This window comes from Panulirus ornatus, chromosome 3 (genome assembly GCF_036320965.1).
Source record: "Panulirus ornatus isolate Po-2019 chromosome 3, ASM3632096v1, whole genome shotgun sequence".
In the NCBI taxonomy this organism is placed as follows: domain Eukaryota; kingdom Metazoa; phylum Arthropoda; class Malacostraca; order Decapoda; family Palinuridae; genus Panulirus; species Panulirus ornatus.
In genome coordinates this window covers 34,649,363-34,669,062 of record NC_092226.1, presented here as the reverse complement: position 1 = coordinate 34,669,062, position 19,700 = coordinate 34,649,363, and the positions used below count along the sequence as shown (strand labels likewise).

Genomic DNA, 19,700 nt, shown 5'->3' with positions numbered 1-19,700 from the left:
CATGCATTGGTTCAATCCATTGACAGCACGTCGACCCCGGTATACGACATCGTTCCAATTCACTCTATTCCTTGCACGCCTTTTACCCTCATGCATGTTCAGGCCCCGATCGCTCAAAACCTGTTTCACTCCATCCTCCCACCTCCAATTTGGTCTCCCATTTCTCCTCGTTCCCTCCACCTCTGATACATATATCCTCTTTGTCAATCTTTCCTCACTCATCCTCTCCATGTGACCAAACCATTTCAAGACACCCTTTTCTGCTCTCACAACCACACTCTTTTTGTTACCATGCATCTCTCTTACCCTTTCAATACTTACTCAATCAAACCACCTCACACCACATATTGTCCTCAAACATCTCATTTGCAACACATCCACCCTCCTCCGCACAACCTTATCTATAACCCACGCCTCGCAACCACATAGCATTGTTGGAACCACTATTCCTTCAAACATACCCATTTTTGTTCAACCAGATAACGTTCTCGCCTTCCACACATTCTTCAAGGCTCCCAGAACCTTCGCTCCCTCCCCTACCCTATGACTCACTTCCGCTTCCATGGTTCCATCCGCTGCTAAATCCACTCCCAGATATCTAAAACACTTCACTTCCTCCAGTTTTTCTCCATTCAAACTTACCTCTCAATTGACTTGTCCCTCAACCCTACTGTACCTAATAACCTTGCTCTTATTCACATATGCTCTCAGCTTTCTTCTTTCACACACTTTACCAGACTCGGTCGCCAGCTTTTGCAGTTTCTCACCCGAATATAGTTGGGGAGCCAGAGACATTGTTCCACCTGTAAGCTTATGATGGCAACCGTATAATCTGAAGATTGGTTTGAAGAGAGTGCAAACAAGCGAGTATGATGAGTGCTTTGGCTCGATCGGAGTCTCAATTGCTTAGGTGGTGAGGTGCATTCATTGTGTGAGACGGGTTTGGGGGGGGGGGTGACTGAGTGATTGTTGGAGGCAATAACAGGAAGGAGTAAGGAAATGTTAGGGAAGTTTAGACAGTGGCGGTTCCGTCCATCATGGAAGGCTACTGCTGCTGCTCTAGTATGTCATGTCTTATTACAAATACCAGTAACCCGTGGTATGCTTTCGCATACGTTCCCTCGATATTCAGATTAGTACATCAAGCTGTCGTCGTAAGAGAAAAGTTAGTGTTGCAATATTTCGCTTCGAATCCACGACTGACATTATTTGCACCTCCTTAGCTATAAGAAAGTTTACAAACTTTTTTCTGTGGAAAATCTGAGAGAAAAGAGAAAGTCGAGTGTCAATGTAAATAAAAGTAAGGTTATGAATTTTTTTTTTTCAGGGGAGAGAGAGGTTAGTTGGAATTCGAATAGAGAGAACTTGAAGGAAGTGAAATGTTTCAGATACAGGAGTCGCTATGGCAGTGAATGGAACCATGAAAGTCCAAGTGAGCCATAGGGTGGGTGAGGGGGGATAAGATCCTGGTTCACTGAGGTGGGTGTGGAGAGATGTTTGATAATACAACAGTCCCAGCGGTGCTGTATGGATACGAGGCGTGAGCCGTAGATCAGAAAGCACGGAGGAGTGTGGACTTGATATATATATATATATATATATATATATATATATATATATATATATATATATATATATATATATATCTTAAAAGGGCAGGTCTGTTGTTTGGTTACTTTGAATGCGACGGATGCAGGACGAGCTGCGGTGGCGTGACATGACTTCCACAGTTTGCTACTTATTTAGTCGTCTAAGATGAATAATGCATCGTCCTTCCTATAATATATCGGATTTACAAAGAGTTCGGAGATCTTCTGCAGCCTTTATCAGTGCGGTAAAGGAACTGAATTACTGGGAACGGCTGAAATCTTTGGGGGTATATCATCATCTATACTCGAACATTCCTCAAAGCTCTGGTTCCCGACTTAAGTTCCGAAATAACATGCCACTGACACGACAAGCATGGAGGACGTTGTCTTGTATTGCATCTGAAAGCCAGAGGTGTGTCGTGAAAGAAAAGAAAGAAGACTAAACATCTGGGGCCCAAAACTCTTCAACATCTTGTTTGTTATCATCAGAAACACCATGGGATGGATACACAGTACAGAAAGTTAAGGTTGCACCGGACAAGTACCTATAAAGTGTACCAGACCAGCCAGGTTGTGGAGGGCTATGTTTACCTGCGTACTGCAGCTTCCAACAGCTTGGTCGACCAACGACCTAACCCAACAGCTTTGGATAGGATATGAGGGTGAAGACCTCCGAATCTTCACCAGGGATTAGTTTCCCTTGAATACAGCGTTTAGTCACTTGTAAAACAAAAATATCAAAACATTTCTTCTTCATCTTTTGTTTATCATCCACATATTTTTGTTTATTGGATACATCCTCATGCGCGTATTTATGAATTAGTAAAGATTTTAGAATTGGATTCAGCAACATGAACCTACCCTTGTAAGACTTATGGTGCCGGTGTTGCATAAAGTGTTTGGGCAGTTCTTTGCTGTCTCCTGGGTAATACATTCCAACAGGATGTGAACTGGTGCTTCATTTGAAATTTAGAGTTTTGCCCTAAGAGAGAATTTATTCTGCAGCGCTCAACATACACATAAATCACTAAAATTACGCTAATGGTAGGTAAACTGTTCGTTACATCCTGTAAGCACCTTCTCTCTCTCTCTCGTACAACTCTGTTTAGATCAGAATATGGATCGACCGATTGTTTATAGACTGCCAGATAGCGTGACGTTGTTACACATTGGAGTTGGGTTAAGAGCGGGATCTTCAGGCAAGGAATTAGGATTCGACACCTTCAGTGAACTAAGATTACTTGTGTGGAATGGAAAAAAAGGCCTCGATAGCATTCTCGAAGTAAGCCTGAGTCATCCTTGGCATGCCGTAGGGTACGGTCCAGTGTTCCTTGATTTGTGTAAATGACTTGGTTGAGCTGGACTTCGACTTGAATATGATTGCGGATGATGCTTGGGTCATGAGGGATGTAGAGGATGAAGATTGCAACAGCTGACAACCACTGGGGATCTAAACAGACTTCAGTTTGTGTAATTCACTGCGGGTAAGTGCAAAATAAATGAGGATGGGCTACAGTGGAAGAGGGACTCTGTGCGAGAGAAGAATAAGGGGTGACCTGGTCACAACCTTCGAGCTTCAAAGTCCGTTTGATGACACCAACTATGAACAATTCCTGGTGGGGTTCAGTGAAGAAAGCTATCACTGGTCGTGAGTAGCATAGCAAAAATCGTTGGAAGATTGCCACTTACTTTCATAGTATCAGTGTCATGACTGATTGGAGTATCTTATTAATGAAACTCTGAATGCCGGCAGTATGATTTAAAAAGCTGTTTGGACGGGAGAGAAGGTATAGATCGGGCGCCACCTGAGGACTGGCTCTCCGTACTGTGCAAATGGGAAATGACTGATAATAAACTCAAAATAATTTGTATGGTCATCCCTTGTGTGTAGTTATCTTTCCCTGAATTTATTGATCTTTTCTATCATTTAAGGTTTTCACATTCTATTGTTGTAGACAGGCTGTAGATTACTTGATGTAGAGCCGTTTTATTGATCTTTTCTGTCATTAAAGTTCTGCGCATTCTAGTGCTGTAGACAGATTGCAGTGTACTTGATTAGAGCCATTCTGATATTTTTTCACGTTTTGTGTGTAGTTTAAATGGAGACTTTGGTGTCCTTGACAACTCAACTTAGTATGCAACGTGAAATGTACTCAGTCTAGTACGCTAGAGAACATACGCCTCAAGGCGTATGTAGACATTTCCGTAGCACAGTGGATGAAACACACCAAGCCTCATTGTTCTTTTCCTTCACGCCCTCTGCTTACATAGTATAGTGTGACGAGGAACACTTCCCCACTTGAGAAGCGTAGCGACCTGCCGCCAGAAGATATTGCCGGATATAAGAGGAACACATCCCTTGGCAGCATCTGCTCAGGTTAGGTTAGGTTTAAGATTTAGGAGTTCATTCGCAGCTGAGCATCAAATGTTATACATTATCGATTGTACGTATCACTGACCATTAACCTGACCCTTCAGAGAAAGGTGGAAGGTCGTGCCATCATGCCCAAGGGTCGTAATGTCGTACTCAAGAGTCGCACACACGCACTTAATACACGTAAAGTCGTGCTAAATGGGGCTAATGGTGTTATACTTCCGGCCTGTAAACCTCCTTTCTGGTTCCAGGTCAGGGGGGGTGGGGTTGAGTGTGTACAGTGTTGCCAACACCACCACTAGCCTGAGTTGCAGAACCCGTGCATATACCCAAGCTTTATATAGTCTTGTTGCACCTACTTCGTCCTGCTAATGGTAACCGGTATCAAAGTCTTAGTCTTTGGTAACAGATTACCTGAACTTTCGTCATGTTAATCTGATCTCTTGATCAGATACTTGATAAGGAAATAGAGGTGATCATAATTCTCTGATGCAAATTTGGCTAATTCATTGGTTCTCACATTGCTAGATATACACACATGCGAGGGGACTCAGGGAAAGCTCATATAGATATTATCACCCAAATATGTCCTTTAATTTAAAAAAAAGAAAAATAATACTTGGCAACTTAAGCGGTAATTTTTCCTGATGCATTACTGAGCATAATTTTTTTTTCTAAATAATTGTAAGTGCTACTGTAATCCGGTTTACTTTGTTACTATTTTGATGCCTCGCACTCATTTATACACGAACACATCCTAAATGAAGTCCAGGGGATCATGCAAGGCAAATCTGTTGGATTTCTGAAGGAGAGTAAGCCCCTCATTGGAGAATGGAAACCAGTGGATGGACTGTATGGTCTTTGCACTGCCAGAGACCATTTAACGTTGTTCACAAGGGACTGAGGATAAACCACCACCACCACCAGTATAATAAACAAGCAATAACAGAGACCACTTTCCCTACCACCACCATAACCAGTAGACGGTCCCAGGCATGACCACCAGCACAACCTGCAGACAGCTCCAGGCATGACGACCACCACAACCAGCATTATATGACCCATGGAGACAACCAGCACTATAAGACCCATGGAGACAACCACTACTATAAGACCCATGGAGACAACCAGCACTATAAGACTCATGGAGACAACCAGCACTATAAGACCCATGGAGACAACCAGCACTATAAGACCCATGGAGACAACCAGCACTATAAGACCCATGGAGACAACCAGCACTATAAGACCCATGGAGACAACCAGCACTATAAGACCCGTGGAGACAACCAGCACTATAAGACCCATGGAGACAACCAGCACTATAAGACCCATGGAGACAACTAGCACTTTAAGACCCATGGAGACAACTAGCACTTTAAGACCCATGGAGACAACTAGCACTTTAAGACCCATGGAGACAACCAGCACTATAAGACCCATGGAGACAACCAGCACTATAAGACCCATGGAGACAACCAGCACTATAAGACCCATGGAGACAACCAGCACTATAAGACCCATGGAGACAACCACTACTATAAGACCCATGGAGACAACCAGCACTATAAGACCCATGGAGACAACCAGCACTATAAGATCCATGGCGACAACCAGCATTATAAGACCCATGGAGACAACCAGCACTATAAGAACCATGGAGACAACCACTACTATAAGACCCATGGAGACAACCACTACTATAAGACCCATGGAGACAACCACTACTATAAGACCCATGGAGACAACCAGCACTATAAGACCCATGGAGACAACCACTACTATAAGACCCATGGAGACAACTAGCACTACAAGACCCGTGGAGACAACCACTACTATCAGACCCATGGAGACAACCAGCACTATAAGACCCATGGAGACAACCAGCACTATAAGACCCATGGAGACAACCACTATTATAAGATCCATGGAGACAACCACTACTATAAGACCCATGGAGACAACCAGCACTATAAGACCCATGGAGACAACCACTACTATAAGACCCATGGAGACAACTAGCACTATAAGACCCATGGAGACAACCACTACTATAAGACCCATGGAGACAACCAGCACTATAAGACCCATGGAGACAACCAGCACTATAAGACCCATGGAGACAACCACTACTATAAGACCCATGAAGACAACCAGCACTATAAGACCCATGGAGACAACCAGCACTATATGACCCATGGAGACAACCAGCACTATAAGTCCCATGGAGACAACCAGCACTATATGACCCATGGAGACAACCAGCACTATAAGACCCATGGAGACAACCACTACTATAGCACTATAAGACCCATGGAGACGACCACTACTATAAGACCCATGGAGACAACCAGCACTATAAGACCCATGGAGACAACCAGCACTATATGACCCATGGAGACAGCCAGCACTATAAGACCCATGGAGACAACCAGCACTATAAGACCGATCGAGACAACCAGCACTATAAGACCCATGGAGACAACCAGAATTATAAGACCCATGGAGACAACCAGCACTATAAGACCCATGGAGACAACCACTACTATAGCACTATAAGACCCATGGAGACAACCAGCACTATAAGACCCATGGAGACAACCAGCACTATATGACCCATGGAGACAACCAGCACTATATGACCCATGGAGACAACCACTACTATAAGACCCATGGAGACAACCAGCACTATAAGACCCATGGAGACAACCAGCACTATAAGACCCATGGAGACAACCACTACTATAAGACCCATGGAGACAACCAGCACTATAAGACCCATGGAGACAACCAGCACTATATGACCCATGGAGACAACCAGCACTATAAGTCCCATGGAGACAACCAGCACTATATGACCCATGGAGACAACCAGCACTATAAGACCCATGGAGACAACCACTACTATAGCACTATAAGACCCATGGAGACAACCAGTACTATAAGACCCATGGAGACAACCAGCACTATAAGACCCATGGAGACAACCACTACTATAAGACCCATGGAGACAGCCAGCACTATAAGACCCATGGAGACAACCAGCACTATAAGACCGATGGAGACAACCAGCACTATAAGACCCATGGAGACAACCACTACTATAAGACCCATCGAGACAACTAGTACTATAACACCCATGGAGACAACCAGCACTAAGACCCGCCCAGACAACTGGCACTTTAAGACCCATGGAGACAACTAGTACTATAAGACGCGCCCAGACAACCAGCACTATAAGACCCATGGAGACACCCAGCCCTATAAGATCCAAAGAGACAACCAGCACTATAAGACCCATGGAGACACCCAGCACTATAAGATCCAAAGAGACAACCAGCACTATAAGACCCATGGAGACACCCAGCACTATAAGATCCAAAGAGACAACCAGCACTATAAGACCCATGGAGACCAGCACTGTAAGACCCATGGAGACAACCAGCACTATAAGATCCATGGAGACAACCAGCATTATAAGACCCATGGAGACAACCAGCACTATAAGATCCATGGAGACAACCAGCACAATGAGAGCCGTAGAGAAAACCACCACCATAAGACCCGTGGGACAACCCACACCACTACCAGACCCCTCAGTGATGACCGCCACCATTTTCACAATGACAGCAATAACAAGGTAAAGTAAGGATGAATGAATACCCAGTTTTCCCCTGTCCCGCTCCCAACTGCTGCCGTCACTTCATAATGGCGAGCATATTGGATCAACGACAGCAGTGCTTGGGAAGGCAGCGTTGGCTTACTCACTGTACACTTCTACTTACTTTTGTAGGAAAGTTTACCACGCTGACATTCTCTGCGTCCATTTTTGACCTGTCGTGAATGGGTTATTTATACCTTTGCTCTCCCATATGTTGGGCTAAGTTAGACCCGCCGTACTTGCTCTCCCTCCCAGTCAACAGTGTGTGTACGAGCGCCACGCGAAACGCTTCACAGCTGGGGCTAAATTGTAGTGATAGCAATATCTCTGGCACCTCCCGACTAGTGTCATTGCATCCTTGTGACAAGTCTTGTGTCAAGAGGCAAGTCTGCACTCTGCCCCTTGATTTAAATGCGTTGTCGATCACTTCCCCTTGACTGTCCAAGCAAACACACACATCAGAGATATTAGACAAGGAAACCAGTCACGTCATTTGAAGTAGATATGGCAATCACATCTGGTTTGTTTTGCAGTTTTCCTTCTTGTAAACAAGTATAAACACTGACGAGTTGAAGCAGGCCCATACGGAGACGACGACTGAGTGCAGTTGAACATGGGGGAAGATATATCCTTCTGGAGAGAGAGAGAGAGAGAGAGAGAGAGAGAGAGAGAGAGAGAGAGAGAGAGAGAGAGAGTACTGTACACAAACTGCTTAGTCATAGGGCCATTGTTTACAGTGACGCGTGCAGTCGCTATTATAAACTGTGTAATGTTCGAAGTTTCCGTAGGGTGAAGTACGTGGTCTCAAGGTAGACTTTTGACGTCAAAACACCGGCTAAAAGGAGGAAGGCTAATGGTTTCAGGGACTTCCCTTAGACAGAAATTCAGTATAAAAAGCTTGATTTCGCAAACTATACACAGATAAAGCGTTTCTATTATGTGGGTGATGAAGACCACATAGCAGAAGGTATGTGGAAAGCGAACATCGATTTAACAGGGTGGCAATTTGGACCCGCACGGTTTCAGGAATGAAGAGGGTTCAACCCCCCGAAATTAAAAGTGGGGCGATGTTACGGCCATTTTTAATTATTTCACATACAGCCATAGCTCTCAGCAATGCTTGCCGGCCCCATTAATGCTCAATGTTAGCAAGAGACCCAAGGCCAGCTGTAACCTATTATTATTAGCTATTGTCACAAATGAGTATTTAAGACTCTTTGTACCACTGGCAACCCTGAACAGAAGACAAGAATAACAATAATACACAAAGCACCAGGGGTCAGCACTACAATTCTTGGTCCACATACTATTGCTGACGTCGTCTTGGGTGTCAGTCATGTCAAAGCTCTGGCTGGAAGCAGTAGCTGAATATTGACTGACCCCGTTTTATATCATTTAACTTTAAGCACAAAGTCATTTTTCATAGGGTCGCTTAGTTTTGTTTCCCAAAAAATTTAGGAAATATAACTTGTATCTGAACTGAGTTACATACCCAAAGAAAAGTTCGGTGACTGGTTATGTAGCCAAGACACAGAAAAAAAAAAAAGCATCAAGGAACAATAATGCCTTGTAGTGGTGGATGGACATTTGTTCGTCTCTAAACATACCGGTATCATCATGAACATTTACGCTCATGAGAAAAATACACCTGTGTAATGTGCACTCAAGTCTCGTTGATCATGTTCTGTTGGTGGTGTTGAGTATCTCGGTAAAATGCCCATCATGGCAAGAATTTTAAGAGGAGAGTGTCAGGTGCACAATTTTTTCCCCTTACCCCTTCCCAAAGCTCCTGATGGCGTTATGGAAATAACATGAAACATGCAACAGTTTGGTATGGAAGTAATATGAGATCTGCAGCAGCTTATAATCAAAGCAACACTAGATATACAACAGCTTGTTATATAAGTAACATATCTGCAACAGCTTACAATGTATGTAAGATTACATAAGCTTGCTGTGGAAGCAACATACGATCTAACACAGCTTGCTGATGAAGTAACACCATGTACAACAGCTTGCTGTGGAAACAACATACGATCTAACACAACTTGCTGATGAAGTAACACCATGTACAACAGCTTGCTGTGGAAGCAACATACGATCTAACACAGCTTGCTGATGAAGTAACACCATGTACAACAGCTTGCTGTGGAAACAACATACGATCTAACACAGCTTGCTGATGAAGTAACACCATGTATAACAGCTTGCTGTGGAAGCAACATACGATCTAACACAGCTTGCTGATGAAGTAACACCATGTACAACAGCTTGCTGTGGAAACAACATACGATCTAACACAGCTTGCTGATGAAGTAACACCATGTACAACAGCTTGCTGTGGAAACAAGATTTACAACAGTTTGGCACGGAAATAACTTATGACCTACAACAGCTTGCTGTGGAATTAACAAATGATCCACAACAGCTTGCTCTGGAAGTAGCATGATCTACAACGGCTTACTGTGGACGTAACGTTAGATCTACAACGGCTTGCACTGAAAGTAACATAAGGTCTACAGCAGCGTGCTATGAAAGTAACATAAGACCTACAGTAGCATGCTATGGAAGTACAATATCTGCAACAGCTTATGATGGAAATAAGATCAACAACATCTTGCTGTAGGAGTAACAAACTCTACATCACTTTTCTGCCGAAGTAATAAAAATCTGTAGCAGCTTGCTATGGAAGTGATATAAGGTCTTTCCTCCCACACCATATACTCTTAAAACCTTCCACAAAGCATCTCTATCAACCCTATCATATGCCTTCTCTAGATCCATAAATGCTACATACAAATCCATCTGTTTTCTAAGCATTTCTCTCTTACATTCGTCAAAGCAAACACCTGATCCAGGCATCCTCTACCACTTCTGAAACCACACTCCTCTTCCCCGGTCTGATGCTCTGCACATGCCTTTACCTTCTCAGTCAATACCTTCCCGTATAATTTCCCAGGAATACTCAACAAACTTATGCCTCTGTAATTTGAACACTCAACTTTATCCCCTCTCCGTTTGTACAATGGCACTCTGCATGCATTCCGCCAATCCCCAGGCACTTCTTAATGGTCCATACATACATTGAATATCCTTACCAGCCAATCAACAACGCAGTCACCCCCCCCCCCTTTTATATAAATTCCACTGCAATACCATCCAGACCCTCCGTCTTGCCGGCTTTCATCTTCCGCAAAGCTTTCACTAACCTCTTCTCTATTTACCATACCATTCTCCCTGACCCTCTTCGCACTCCACCCCGACCAAAACGCCCTATATCTGCCACTCTGTTATCACACACATTCAACAAACCTTCAAAATACTCATTCCATCTTCTCTCTTCATCACCACTTGTTATTACCTTCCCATTTGCCCCCTTCACCAATCCACCCCGACCAAAACGCCCTATATCTGCCACTCTGTTATCACACACATTCAACAAACCTTCAAAATACTCATTCCATCTTCTCAATTCATCACCACTTGTTATTACCTTCCCATTTGCCCCCTTCACCAATGTTCCCATTTGTTCTCTTGTCTTACGCACTTTACTTACCTCCTTCCAAAACAACTTATTATTCTCCCTAAAATTTAATGATACTCTCTCACCCCAAGTCTCATTTGCCCTCTTTTTCACCTTTCTCTTGACCTCCTGCCGCTTTCTTATAAACATCTCCAAGTCCTTTGCACTGCTTCCCAGCAAAATTCGTCCAAACGCCCCTCTCTCCTCTTTCACTAACAATCTTACTTTTTCATCCCACCACTCACTATCCTTTCTAATCTGCCCGCCTCCCACCTTTCTCATGCCACATGTTTCTTTTGCGCAAGCCATCACTGCTTCCCTAAATACATCCCATTCCTCTCTCACTCCCCTTACGTCATTTGCTCTCATCTTTTGCCATTCTGCACTCAATCTCTCCAGGTACTTCCTCACACACGTCTCCTTTTCAAGCTCAGTTACTCTCACCACTCTTTTCTCCCAACATTCTATCTTTTCAGAAAACTCTACAAATCTTCACCTTTGCTTCCACAAGATAGTGATCAGACATCCCTCTTGCTGCCTCTCTCAGAACATTAACATCTAAAAGTCTCTCTTTTACACGCCTATCAGTTGACCCGTAATCCAATAACGACTTCTGGCCATCTCTCCTACTCACATACGTATACTTATGTATATCTCTTTTTAAACCAGGTATTCCCAATCACTAGCTCTTTTTCAGCACACAAATCCACAAACTCTTCACTATTTCCATTTACAACACTGAACACTCCATGTACACCAATTATACCCTCAACTGCCACATTACCCACCTTTGCATTCAAATCACCCATCACTATAACCCGGTCTCGTGCATCAAAGCTGCTAACACACTCAGCTGCTCCCAAAACTCTTGCCTCTCATGATCTTTCTTCTCATGATCAGGTATATATATATATATATATATATATATATATATATATATATATATATATATATATATATATATATATATATATATATATGGACTAATCCTATGTGCTCGACCTTGGGCAGCCCGTGCATGTGTCACGGTCAGGAACACTAACCACTACAACAGTTTGTAACAGTAGTAACGTAATATCTACAACAGTTTGCAATGGAAGTCACATACGATCTACAACAGCTGGCTGTGGAAGTAACATGAGATCTACTAAACTTTGTTGTGGAAGTAACAAAATCTACAACAGCTTCCTGTGTAACACATACAACAGCTTGCTCTGGAAGTAACGTAATATCTAAACCGACATACAATGAAAGTAACATTAGATCTACAACAGCACGCTATGGAAGTAACACAAGCCCAACAATAGCTCCATGTGCAACAAAAGATCTACAACAGCTGTGGAAGTACGTAAAAAAAAAAAAATAATCTTCCAGCGTGTGACCTGTCTCTTACCAGCCACACAATCGACACCATAAATTTCATCCCATTCTCTCTCTCATGACCTCATTGGTACAACAAGAGATGGGCAGAAGTTATGATAGAAAATGTAGGGCATATTCTTAGGAATTTAAAGTGATGCAGGTAAAGGATAAAATGGGTAAATTTACCCTGCAATGGTGAGTCAGGCAATAACGTCCATTGGGGGCAAATGCCCCATCAATTATTGTGATAAAAGATACCTTGCCAGAATTAGTCTTTGGAAAAAAAGAAAAAATCTGGCTCAGCTGTGGGCGAAACTCAAGTCTTGGATTACTTACTTTTAGAGGAATGGTGTCAGACTGTCATGATCTACCGGTGTTCGGTAATCTGGGAAACGATGGGGGAGTAGCGATGGGACAAGGTGAGCATGGAATCATGGGAGGAAAATGCTGTAACGTACCAGCCTTCCTACTGAAATATGTAGCCGTGCCATTTCACTTGGCTTTGGGATCCACCATCCCTTTTGTAATTATCTTATATATTGACTTGTCACGGGTCGAGGAGAGGAAGGGGAATAGTGGTACTTGTTATCACGTTCAGATTTTAACTCTTGTCCAGTCCACTACTAGAATAGGACAGGATCAGATTTATTGTTAAAGATACAAAATGGGTATCTCGATTTTGTTAATGTGACTGCCGATTTTGTTAATGTGACTGGCAGGAACACGCCTGAGTAGGAAAAGAAAATCCTTTTACCTACTCCAGACTGATATCCTTCGCCTGTGAGTGCTGGATCGGAAATGAGGCCTATGATTGTCGCATGAAGATGCATGATGACAGGTCACAAGACTGACGTCTAAAGACCAATGACAGAACAAAACATAATTTGGTCAGTCAAATAGAAATTGGAAAACTTATATCACGAGTGCATTCATGATGTTTTCATAACTGAAATATATTTGAGTGAATAAACTGGGCCACATGTAACAAACTTGTGATCTCTGACGAGCTCAGACAGGGGGCTCATTAGAAGGGTTTCATATGCTGTACAGACATTTATGACAAGTGCGATGCTGGGGAAAGGCATGATACATCTGTCGCAAGGATGGAAGGCACACTTCAGTAAGCTTGCTAACAAGAGCGGTATCCATAGTGAAATGCATGTTGCTCAAACACTGTTCACTTATTAAACATAAATATTGTATGCGCTGTGCTTAGAGGCTGACGAAACAAGAAAATCTCAAATATGGTAACAGACACGCCTCGTTAATAAGTCCTTTACGTTCAGTAGATCCACGGACTCGACACGTAACACTCTGCTTAAGTCCTAGATATTGGCACATAACATTTCCAGTTTAGAGCCTCAGTACACGTTCAAGTATCATCTCACAACTACGCACCTTTTCAGAGAAAATAACACAATTCCAACAGACAAGTAGTATGCTCAACTAGGGTCAGTGTCGCTTTCAAAGCACCTGTTTCGTCGCACGCAGGCTAAGTTTGGCGGTGTGGGACATGAAGAGGCAGTTATCGTACCGCGCATGTACACTGAACATCACTGTGACAACTTCAAAAATATGTTTCATCTTCAAACGGCTGAGGTAGTACACTGTAGCGCTTAGATTCCATGTTAAGTTTTGAATAGCACCGTTTGTTTTACTGTGTTTATAATGTTTTAAGAATGTTCGTTATCGCAAACGCAACCCACTGAGTGAGTTGCCACCTTCACATTAAGTCCGGTCTGTGCTCTGCTCTGTGGTATCTCATTAGAAGTGACTTCGGACTAAAGCGGTATTATAAGTTTACATAAATATTTAACTCTTCCATATGGAAAATAAGACGAGACAGACGCAGTTTTACACACCTGACTTGTCAAATTGAAAATAACACACCGTCGCCATTTCCTGTACACAAGGTGATTTATTCTCTCATTGCCGTGACGATGTCACCCGCAACTGGTGGTAGTATGACCACCCTTGTAAAGAACTGTAAACTAGGGGTCACTGGTGGTCTCTCTGAAGACGTCCTTACTCAATTAGTATTTACCTAGGAGTATTATTTACGATCATGTTCATACACATCCTTCCCTCGTTACGTATGTAATGTTAGAATCATTACATACTATCATATATATATATATATATATATATATATATATATATATATATATATATATATATATATATATATATATATATTACTTTGTTGCTGTCTTCCGCGTCATCGAGGTAGCACAAGGAAACACACTAAAGAATAACCCAACCCGCCCACATACACATTTATATATATAAACGCCCACACACGCACATATACATACCTATACATTTCAACGTATACATACATATATATGCACAGACATATACATATATATACAGGTACATATTCATATATGCTGCCTTCATCCATTTTCGCCGCCACCCCGCCACACACGAAACGACACCCCTCCACCCCCGCATGCGCGCGAGGTAACGCTAGGAAAAAGACAACAAAGGCCACTTTCGTTCACACTCAGTCTCTAGCTGTCATGTGTAATGCATCGAAACCACAGCTCCCTTTCCACATCCAGATCCCACAAAACTTTTCATGGTTTACCCCAGAGGCTTCACATGCCCTGGTTCAATCCATTGATAGCACGTCGACCCCGGTATACCACATCTATCCAATTCTCTCTATTCCTTGCACGCCTTTCACCCTCCTGTATGTTCAGGCCCCGACCGCCCAAAATCTTTTTCACTCCATCCTTCCACCTCCAATTTGGTCTCCCACTTCTCGTTCCCTCCGCCTCTGACACACATATATCCTTTGTGTCAATCTTTCCTCACTCATTCTCTCCATGTGATTAAACCATTTCAATACCCTCTTCTGCCCTCTCAACCACACTCTTTTTATTACCACTCATCTCTGTCAACCTTTCATTACTTACTCTATCAAACCACCTCACACCACATATTGTCCTCAAACATCTCATTTCCAGCACATCCACCCTCCTCCGCACAACTCTATCTATAGCTCATGCCTCACAACCATATAACAATGTTGGAACCACTATTCCTTCAAACGTACCCATTTTTGCTTTCTAAGATAACGTTCTGGCCTTCCACACATTCTTCAACGCTTCCAGAACCTTTGCCCCCTCCCTCACCCTGTGACTCAATTCCGCTTCCATGGTTCCATCCGCTGCCAGATCCACTCCCAGATATCTAAAACACTTCACTTCCTCCAGTTTTTCTCCATTCAAACTTACCTCCCAACTGACTTGTCCCTCAACCCTACTGTACCAAATAACCTTGCTCTTATTCACATTTACTGAGCATTCTTCTTTCACACACTTCACCAAAGTCAGTCACCAACTTCTGCAGTTTCTCACCCGAATCATCAACGAACAACAACTGACTCACTTCCCAAGCCCACTCATCCACAACAGATTGCATACTTGCCCCTCTCTCCAAAACTCTTGCATTCACCTCCCTAACAACCCCATCCATAAGCAAATTAAAGAACCATGGAGACATCACGCACCCCAGCCGGAAACCGGCATTCACTGGGAACCCATCACTTTCCTCTCTTCCAACTGGTACATATGCCTTACATCCTCGATAAAAACTTTTCACTGCTTCTAGCAACTTACCTCCCACACCATTTACTCTTAATACCTTTCACAAAGCATCTCTATCAACTCTATAGAGTTGATCCATAAATGCTCATACGCATCCATCTGTTTTTCTAAGTATTTCTCACATACATTCTTCAAAGCAAACACCTGATCCACACATCCTCTCCACTTCTGAAACCACACTGTTCTTCCCCAATCTGATGCTCTGTACATGCCTTCACCCTATCAACCAATACCCTCCCATATAATTTCCCAGGAATACTCAACAAACTTATACCTCTGTAATTTGAACACTCGCCTTTATCCCTTTGCCTTTGTACAATGGCACTATGCCTGCATTCTGCCAATCCTCAGGCACTTCACCGTGAACCATACATACATTGAATATCCTCACCAACCACTCAACAACATAGTCACCCCCTTTTTTTCATAAATTTCACAGCAATATCATCCAAACCCGCCGCCTTGCCGGCTTTCATTTCCGCAAAGCTCTCGCTAGATCTTCTCTCTTTGCCAAATCATTCTCTCTGACCCTCTCACTTCGCACACCACCTCGACCAAGACACCGTATGTCCGCCACTCTATTATCAAACACATTCAACAAACCTTCAAAATGATCATTCCCTCTCCCTCTCACTTCACTGCTTGTTATTACCTCCCATTTGCCCCCTTCACCGATCTTCCCATTTGTTGTCTTACGCACTTTATTAACCTCCTTCCATAACATCTTTCTATTCTCCCTAAAATATAATGAAAAACTATTTCACCACAACCCACATTTGCCCTCTTTTTCACCTCTTGTACTTTTCTCTTGACCTCTTGCCTCTTTCTTTTATATATTTCCCAGTCATTTGCACCATTTCCTTGCATATATATATATATATATATATATATATATATATATATATATATATATGGAAAGTTCTGTGGAGCCTGGATGTGGAAAGGGAGCTGTGGTTTCGGTGCATTATTTAATACATGACAGCTAGAGGCTGAGTGTGAACGAATGGGGTCTTTGTTGTCTTTTCCTAGCGCTACCTCGCACACATGAGGGGGGGAGGGGGTTGTTATTCTATGTGTAGCGAGGTGGCGATGGGAATGAATAAAGGCAGACTTTATGAATTATGTACATGCGTATATATGTATGTCTGTGTGTATATATATGTATACATTGAGATGTATAGGTATGTATATTTGCGTGTGTGGACGTGTATGTATATACATGTGTATGTGGGTGGGTGGGGCCATTCTTTCGTCTGTTTCCTTGCGCTACCTCGCTAAGGCGGGAGACAGCGACAAAGCAAAATAAACAAATAAATATATATATATATATATATATATATATATATATATATATATATATATATATACATACAGAATTTATGAGTATCGTAATTTTGTTGACTGTAATTTCAAAGTAAATATCCCGAGAGCCCAGATATGAGGGCGGAAGCGCGCTCAGTTTGCCTGCCACGCCTGGGCTGATGTCAACATCCTGACTTTCCTTTTACACCAAATATTCGTGGCATCTTCCATAGGACCTCTCTGTCACCCCTGTCATAAGCTTCCTCCAGATCCATGAATGCCACATACAATTCGTTCCCTTGCCCCTAGTATTTCTAAGAAAATTCTTCAGACGCCTGGTTCATACGCCATTTGCCTCTCCAGAAGTCACGTTGGTCCTCCCATGCATGCCAGGTGCTCTCTTAAATTGAGTCATACCTCGTACATTCACCTTTGTTCCCCTTGCCTTCGTGTGATAGCACCACGCATGCATTCTGCCAGTCCTCAAGCACCTCAGCATGAGCCATACAAACAGTGAACTACCTGACTAACTACTCAACAGTACTTTTAACCTCTTTTTTTGAGAAATTTACTTGCAATTCCGTTCATTCCTGTTGCTTCGCCACACTTTATCTTCAGCGTAGCTTTCACAACCTCCTCTCTTCTCACCACAACATTCATCAGGACTATTCTCTGCGTGTCACCTTTTCCTGTACACATCACATCCGCTACCATGATTATCTTCCGACACATTCGTCAGTCCCTCAGAATACTGACTTTATTTTTTCGCTTTTGTAGGAGGTAGACTGAAATGTATGCTGGGTGCAAAGCTCCCATGAGGGGAGGATGATTGGTGTAACTGTGGAGGTTTACTATGGTTCTGGTGACGGGATCTGGAACGGCAAATTAAAGCATACAGTTTTATACAGGGCTTGGATCATGGACTGGATCCAGAATAGTGATTGGAAGAGTAATGGAGAGAGAGAGAGAGAGAGAGAGAGAGAGAGAGAGAGAGAGAGAGAGAGAGAGAGAGAGAGAGGATGCGGTGGGAAGCTAGAGGTAACGGTCGGGTCGTTGCTAAAAGCCTTTGCCTCGTGAAAGGATCTTGTACTGATGGAATTAGATGAAGTCGGACTCGTATCCCCCAAAACTGGAAATAACTCTTGGTGAAAGAATGAATACGAGTTTCGAAAAGAACGAGCATTTATGAGAGAGAGAGAGAGAGAGAGAGAGAGAGAGAGAGAGAGAGAGAGAGAGAGAGAGAGAGCTGAGTAAAGGACACCAGAGTTATATTTCATAATTTTTTTTTTACGCGCTTTCTGTCATCAGCGTCAGCAACGTGAGACCCACAGCAGAACCTGCCCTTGTGAAAAGCATTGATATAGCCACTAGATCTAACCTGGTTGAAAGGAAACAATAGAGACTGTTCTTAGCTGTAGATGATTTAAGCCTTTGTTCCATCATCATATGCTTTAGAAGTGGACTTGGGACGAATATGTAATATGCATCACTGACGTTTCGCGTGTGAGTTGGAAAACAACGTTACATTTTCTACGCAGTCTGGTTAATCCGTTGTTTTATTCGATTAAAATATTCATCCTGTGAACTTTGAATGGAATCTACCCACCTGTTCTTGTGAGTTCATTTTACTTATTAACGATAATTGATATTTTCATCTGGTCAATTTCCGCGTTTCCTTTTTGGTTGATAAATGCGCTCTGTCAGAATTCCTGGAAGAACTCTTGGAGAATACATGTGGGTACAGCACCCGAGTGGTGATACATGTTTCCAGTAGTATTCAAATCATTGTCAACAAATAGCAGGAAACATGAAAGTGGTGTACACTGCTTCGTTCAAGCAACAGAAGGATACGCTCACAAGTTATTTTCATTGTTTTCGGAAAACTGTTTTGAAATACAACATACATGTATTAAGTAACTGTATTATTTACACTTTTTTTTTTTCATTCTAGTGATTATAGAGTCTCGCATATCGTGTTCTTTTTATTGCTTTTCGAATGACGTGCTTCCTGGCCGTTATCTTTTCCGTGTGCATTGTTATCTGGGTCCATTGCTGGCTTTGTTATCTGGGTCCATTGTTTATAGATGTTACCACCATTAACCATCGTTGTCATCACCAGTGTCATTATGATAATCACCATAGTTTTCATCAGTGTCATTATCATTATCAGTCGTTCATATCATAGTGTTTCCATCATATCATCATCATCAGTATCATTAATGTAATCACTGATATAATTATCATTACTATCATTACCATCGTTGTCGTCATCATC

At 42.6% G+C, this 19,700-nt stretch overlaps 1 protein-coding gene across 2 annotated transcripts in view; it reads right to left on the bottom strand.

The window, feature by feature from the left end:
- Positions 1-19,700, bottom strand: part of LOC139761995 (uncharacterized) — a 124,342-nt gene that overhangs the window by 39,517 nt on the left and 65,125 nt on the right. Inside the window, exon 1 of one of the 2 annotated variants that reach the window (XM_071686786.1) lies at positions 13,908-14,057. The exons of the other annotated variant lie outside the window; for it this stretch is intronic. The gene's annotated coding sequence lies outside the window, so the exon portion shown is untranslated. Of the gene's footprint in view, positions 1-13,907; positions 14,058-19,700 lie in introns of those variants that run through there. 2 annotated transcript variants of the gene reach the window in all.